Below are 6944 nucleotides of genomic sequence, written 5' to 3'. Positions count from 1 at the left end.
CAGGAATTTTTCCTTCTGAATTAGCGATGAGCAAATACTCCGGCATGATGCTGAGGGACACAGGATGCTGGGACTGCCATCTTTCAGAAAACATGTTAAACCAATGTCTTGACCATGTGCAATCTTTAAGGTTTCAGGTGAAGTTGAAAGGTGTGAATGTCTGTGTCCTAGCACAGCTCCAGCATGGACACCAATTACAGGAGATTATAAAGCAGGTGAAGATATAAGATCTTTCCCTGTGGCTGTAAGGGATAGGACCAAGAGCAATGGCTTCAAACTGCAGCAGAGAAAATGTAGGTTGAAAATTAGGAAGGACTTTCTGACTCTGAGGGTGGTCTTGCATTGGATCAGTTATGGAGCCTTCAACCTGGACATTTTCAAGTGGAAATTAGACATTTGATTGGGATGGTGTCACAGAGCACTCAGGTGCCCTGTGCCTGAAGAGGGGAATACTGCTAGGGAAGGAGCCCTAGCAGTGACTAAGGAGCACAGCTGTGGGTTGCCAGGGCAACCAGGGAAGGTCAGCTGACCAGAGGGGGCAGGGCCTGGCCCTTATAAAGCCCAGGAGCTGAGACCAGAGACAGTTTGCTGCCAGCAGCCAGAGAGGCAGGAGCTCCCTAAGGCAGGAGGTGAGGAAAAGCCTGACCGCAGCGACAGCTAATGGCAGCTCTCAGAGGCTTGAGCAATGTTGTTTTAGCCAGGCGGCTTCAATTTATGTTACAGCCCAGGGGCTTGTGTTTTGTTGTTGTTTAAACCGGTGGTTTGGGTGAGGCTATAAGGGGTTGGAGGAGGCTTCAGGGGGAACCCACAGCGGAGTGTGAGGACCCCGGCGCCCAGGAGGGCGCAGCATACAGGGTGTATAGACCCCAGCCTTAGAGAGGGGCACTTTTGAGACGCCCTAGCGTGGGCGTGGCGAGCCCTAGAGAGGGGCACTTTTGAGAAGCCCTAGCGTGGGCGTGGCGAGCCCCAGAGAGGGGAGCGCCTTATTGAGAAGCCCAGTGCGGGCGTGGCGAGCCCCAGAGAGGGGGCGTTACTGAGAGGCCCTAGCGTGGGTGTGGCAAGCCCCGGAGAGGGGGCAGCACTTACCAAGGCCCGAGGAGAGGGCGGCAGTGCTGAGAAGGCCCAAAGAGGGGCCTGATTGGGAAAAAGGCCGATATACAACAGATATTCCATCTGCGAGGCTTGGGCTGAGGTACTGGGGAGGATAGGAGCCGCAGACAGCGCCCCCTGGCAACAGGGCAGTACAATGGCAGCCTCCTGCTAATGAACATCAACTAATTAACAACAAGGCGTGGCAGGCGAGAAGGCGGGTGGTTGCCTCAGGAACAGGTGCACAGGTCACAGTTTAGCTCGGCCCAGAACGGTTACCTGTTACAGATGGGTTAATAAGGGATGATCTTGTCCTGTGGAGGAAGCTGGACTACATAACCTCATGAGGTCCCTTCCAAGCCTACTTTCCTATGACTCTGCATTTTGCCTCCCTAATGAAACAATTCACCATAGACTCTAAGTGGATGTTTTGGGTCATAAACTGTTCTATAGCCTTGCTGTAAGTAATTTTAGGAAAGCAGTTTGTTTGATCATAGCGGCAACTTACCCAGTGTTCACATTACAGAGATGCAAACCTGAGGACATAGCTGCAGGAGTGGACAGACGTTAATTGGAATATTGTTCCTTGCCATGTTTCAGTTGTTTTCCACAGGAAGAGTACTGTCAATTCAGTGATCCTCAGGTGAGAACTGTCTGCAGGGCCAGGCTTTTGCAAAATGAATTGATAATCTCAGAGAGAACTAACACTTTGGGGGGAACAAGTCACAGTTTATATTTTAGCCGTGTTATGAGTGATTTAAAGCCTAATTCTATAACCTTTTAAGTGGTCCCCATTAAGGTCAACAGCCCATACTGGGGAAATTGTACAGACTAGTGTAGACTAGCCAGCAGCTCTCACAAGGGTTTTAAGTACGGTCAATAAGACCTCCTTTGGAAAGAGGGTGCTTAGACTGTCACCACCCTTTCTAAAGGAAAGCTCCCAGTGTTGCTACCAGAGGTAGAGCTGATTTGATGGCATTAGTGTTTGGAGTGATTTGCAGGTTTGACGGGACCGACAGGCCTATATGCAGGAAACACGGTGTAGTCCTGGTTAGTGAGCAGGTTCACAGCTGCCGTTAGTAAGAGGAGGAGGATCTGCAGCTTTTCCCTCCAAAAGAGTATTTCAATGCAAATGATTTCTGAAAATCCCTTAGTCGCATGAATGAGATTTATGCAATGAAATCACTAGCATGACCCTGAGCTGAATTCATGTGACTGAGGACTTGCAGATTCAGACCTGGCACATGTAAAAACTGTAAACACACTGCCGGTCTTTTGGATACAATGTAAGAAACAGATCTTCCACGACTTCAGGCCAGCAACTAATACTCAGATGAGTAAGGATATGTAGGCACTGGCATTGTTTAATACCGCTACATTAAATATTATTTATTTTAGAGGATGAAGATTAGTGATTGCTGTTATACCAGTGACTGTATCGGTAATCATAGCCTGCCTGAAGTGCTGGGAAGAAGGTCATGTCAGCACTGGACTCTCTACTCTGATACACACTAAGGAAGGAAAGTGGTGATTTTCAGGTATCTTCCTTGTGTTCTAAATACATTTTACCAACTTCCCTCAAGCACCTATCAAATTCATGCAAATAATATATTCTTCCCTGCAGAGGCATTTTGTTTGATCACAGTGACAACTTACTGCTACTCTGCATCCCATACATTAAGGAGCTGCAAACCTTCAAGCAATAACTAAATCACATCAAGGGAAAATACTGCAATGAATGCCACTCCTGCAGACCTTACACATGAGCAGTCTCATGAATGCAGTAAGATTTACTCCTGTGAGTAAAATCTGCAGGACCAGAATCTGTTTTTTTTAAAAGATGAGGTGATAATCCCTGAAAGAACAAATCCTTTGGAAGAAAAGGATCAAGTTTAAGATGACTGTTATGAGACCTGGTTTGAAACCACTTTTCTCTCGTTTGGTAGTTTCCTGGTCTGCGATATGCTTGCACCGTTTTACCGATTACATTCCTAGGAAACAACATACAGATCTACGACATGGAGAGCGATGCCGATAGTCCAGCTGTGTGACTTAAGCAAATCACTGAAATGTAAAGGACAAAAACATCCCTAGAGGACACGGCCTCCTAGCGGAGTAGCTAGAGCATGTTGAGGCTCACAGGGCAAGTATGTTGGGGTGGAGTGACTACTACAAATCAATCATGAAAGAAAGCTAACATCACACAAGTTACGCATCTAGCAATCAGTGTCTGACAGCAAGAAACAAGCTGGAGCTTAGAAGATTTCACTGTGTATTTGAAGCCCCGGTCCCAACCTTGCTCCTCGTACGGCTCCTCTGAAGGCTGTAATTTACTAAACCCATCTGGTGTGCTCTCAACGCGCGCTCTGGAAACGCTGCGTTTCAAGGGTCCGCTCGTTACAGAAGGTCAAAGAGTGAAGCAGGCCCTTTCATTTGAAAGCAACTTGAAAGCAAAGGAAAGGAAATTTATATTTAGAAATAGCAATGATTAACCAAGGAAAATATATTAAAGCATTAAAATAAATGACATAGAATAGCTCTTACATCCAATTAAGATGACTTGGCTTCAAGAAAAATATTTATATACAAATATAAAAAGCTGAGGAATGCTAAACTATGCTGAGATGAAAGTTTCTCAGAACATAATTCACGTTTCGCCTTTATTGCCCTTAAATACCTATACGAACAGAGATCACTTTTTTTTTATATACCTTTTTCTTCTTGTCCTGCTAAAACCAGCGCAGTTTCTTTGCTTTCTCCTCTCCCCCACTAAATCTTTTAAGAAACTTCTTCTCTCCGCTACTGAATTTCTGTTGCAGTTGCTTACCCTCAACCCTTAAACTTCCAACAAAAGTACATTTCTTATTAATATACCAGTTTTTATATTTGGGCAATGATGTGGGTCATATAAGTTTTGCCCCATCGGAACAAATTATCCACCAAAGAATTTAGGTATGTTACTGAACTGCCTAAGTCCAAAAGTTAGATCCTTAATGAGCCAGTGGGGCTCATTTGCAACCCAATATAGGTGCGCTCTGAAAGAGTGCACGTCCCCTTGTCTACCTGTTCCACAACTTTATGAACACTAGATGCACTTTAACAAAAAAAAGGTATTGTGAGTAATTCCTAAGTATAACCTATGATTGCACGAGCCATCCTTAAGATATAACATAGCAACTGTGTAACAGTGCACATTAGTGCAATCCAGGGGTGACATACCCAAGCTAGCCTTAGACTAGTTGGTTTGACTACCAGTAGCAATCTAGCCATGTCAACACAGGCCTTCCTGACAGCACAAACCTGCCCGTGACCCAGGTAAAATACTCAGTGGCCAAAGCTCGAGTCACTGGGCTCATCTACGCATGCAGTTAATGAGCACAAACAAACTCCGGAGCTTATTGCTCAGGAGTTTTTTGCTCCTGGGTGCTCTGTTTGAACATGCGCCCAGAAGCAAAAAACTCCAGACTATATTGCTTCAGAGTTTATTCGTGTGCAGCACATTGAGCCCAGTCGGAGCAGCCCCTGCTAGCAGCATCCCAGGGCTACTCTGGCTGGGCTCAATGTGCTGCGGAGGGGCTGGCTGGGGCACAAGGGTGTTTCAGTACGGGGCTTGCCGGCAGGCAGCCCCTGCACTGAAGCTCCCTAGTGCCCCAGCCAACTGGGCAGTGTCTACACATGCACTGCTGCACATGAAAAATCTCTGGAGCAGGCTAGTACTTGCATTTACAAGTACTAGCCTGCTCCAGAGTTTATTAGCGTTGTACACCCTAATAGAAGAGCACGTGTAGATGCAGAGACATTTACTGAGGAGCTAAATAGGCAGATCTGCAGTAAATGTCTTGTGTAGATACACCCACTATGTCTATACTGCTTTTGGTACCTGAGCTAGCTAGTAAGGGGTATTCATATAAGCTGCAATCATATTTTTGGAATGAAGTGTTGTATACTCATAGACACAAAGGGAGGGATAACAAACAGTCGAAACTGCAGGGGGGATCTTAGGAAAGGAGCATGTTATTCTTATAATTTCAAATAGAACTTGGCCAGGAGACCGGGACTCACACTTTTACGTGTACAAATAGTGTCGTGAAGCTTTTATTGACCAAAAGTGGCCAGGATCTCAGTTTGCAAAAATCAACATTGCCACTAACGTCTTGCTGGAATATTGGTTCAATACTGACTCAGACAGAACCAACTACTGAATCACCAAAACCGTTCCTTACAGAGCTTGGTTTTCCTTGGAGGTCTCCCATGTAAGTACTAATTAGGCCCAGCCCTGTTTAGCTTATGTGATCCGACAAGACCACAGCCGGAGGTGGTGTAGCTGCAACGAGCAACAAGCTTCTTTAAAAAGGGCTCTCCCTTCTTATTAGTCCATCCATACTAAAGGCACTTTGTCAAAGGCTTGGCAATAGGAGTATGACAGGGTGTTTGCACTTAGTTATGGAAGAGCTACACAAGCATTTTCTGCCAGGGAACTCTACCTAACAGACTCCGAAGTCAGATTCAGTACAGTTCTTTGGCCTAAGTTCATCTAAACCAAATGGACAGACTTGATTCAAGTATATTGCTCAACTAGATGATTAAACCATGCAGGAAAGGACTAGTGGTGACACATGTATTTAACACTGCACGTCTCCTCTTTCAAGATTACAAGAAGCTGGCAAGCTTTGGGTCTGTATGCATGCCAGCAGCGGATGTCGGCCCATATACAACACTTTTCAGAGCAGCTTGCTGTTGAAACATGTAGCTTAACTAAAAGGCACTCTCTGTGTACAGTTAGCCTAGTATGCCCATTTTCATTGCCTTGCTTAAAGTGGTTATTCTTCAGCTCTATCCATACTGTAGATTTTAATGCATCTTTAATCTGGTTCCTTTATACACCGCTTGATAAAAGAAGAGAGGTTTGTACAAGCAACTCTCCTGCATTTTCTGCAAAGTCCCATTCCTATGGTAGAATTGGGGAAGTAGCAGAACTGGAATAGGAGGGAGGTACTGAGACTACAAACATGATGTGCAAAAGGAAGGAAGACAGTTCTCCCTCTCGCACTTCTCTTTCCTAACTGTTAATCCATGTTTCGGTCTGCAGTGTGTAGAAACACGAGGATAACAAATTCACCTACTGTCTGCATGCCTCATTCCAACCTTGGCTTGTGATCAATAGATGTGTCTACACTGGGTGCCTTCAGCTCTTGGAGGTGTTGTTCTCAAGTACACTCCACCCTCTAACCATCACAATTCACACACACCAAACCCAGGCAGTGATGCTGCTCAGAGCATGCTGTTGCTGCCTCTCTCCAGAAATCTCTGAGGCAGCCTTGGTGCTGCATTTCCAAGTTAGGCCCCTGAGAAGGTGGGTACATGGGAAGAGTGTAGTCAAGAGCAGCGCTCTCTAGGACCAGTGGAGAGGCAGTGTAGACATGATCTCCATCACGTCTTGCTGAGGTCAGCAGTGAAGTTCTCAAAGGTCTAGACATCTGCAAAGTAAATAGGGACATTTCACAACTAGAGCATGCCCCTTATAGACAGCTTTGCCTTTCTTGTTCCATTCAGTGTTTTCAGTATAAAGAAAGTTAGGAAAAAAATGTCTAGACATATTATCATGCTGAGCATAAAGGAAATCCTATCAGCTCCTTATTACCATCCTTGTTCCCTTCTGCCCCGTCCCTTTATCTATATTTTCCTCTTTCCCATTGCAGGCAGCATTCAAAAGTGAAAAATATTGGGAATTGTGGAGAAGAACACCTTCTATTGCAGTTGAATTTTGGGAGAGACTTGACAAAGATCTGGGGAGCAATACAGAAGTAAACATTGGGGGCATCATCCTCTGATGCCTACACCAGCCATCCTGCTGA

General features: G+C 45.4%; 1 long non-coding RNA gene across 1 annotated transcript; it reads left to right on the top strand.

Annotated features, from left to right (window-relative positions):
* The first annotated feature begins 1631 nt into the window (after positions 1-1631).
* Positions 1632-4394, top strand: LOC102383418. Its single transcript, XR_323071.3, has 3 exons — positions 1632-1732; positions 2488-2627; positions 2714-4394. It is a non-coding gene; the product is annotated as an uncharacterized LOC102383418 (long non-coding RNA).
* Positions 4395-6944: the final 2550 nt, after the last annotated feature.

Source organism: Alligator sinensis, unplaced genomic scaffold (assembly GCF_000455745.1).
Source record: "Alligator sinensis unplaced genomic scaffold, ASM45574v1 scaffold111_1, whole genome shotgun sequence".
NCBI classification, from domain to species: Eukaryota; Metazoa; Chordata; order Crocodylia; family Alligatoridae; genus Alligator; species Alligator sinensis.
Note: the sequence above shows the minus strand (reverse complement) of the source record. Positions and strands in the feature narration are given on the sequence as shown.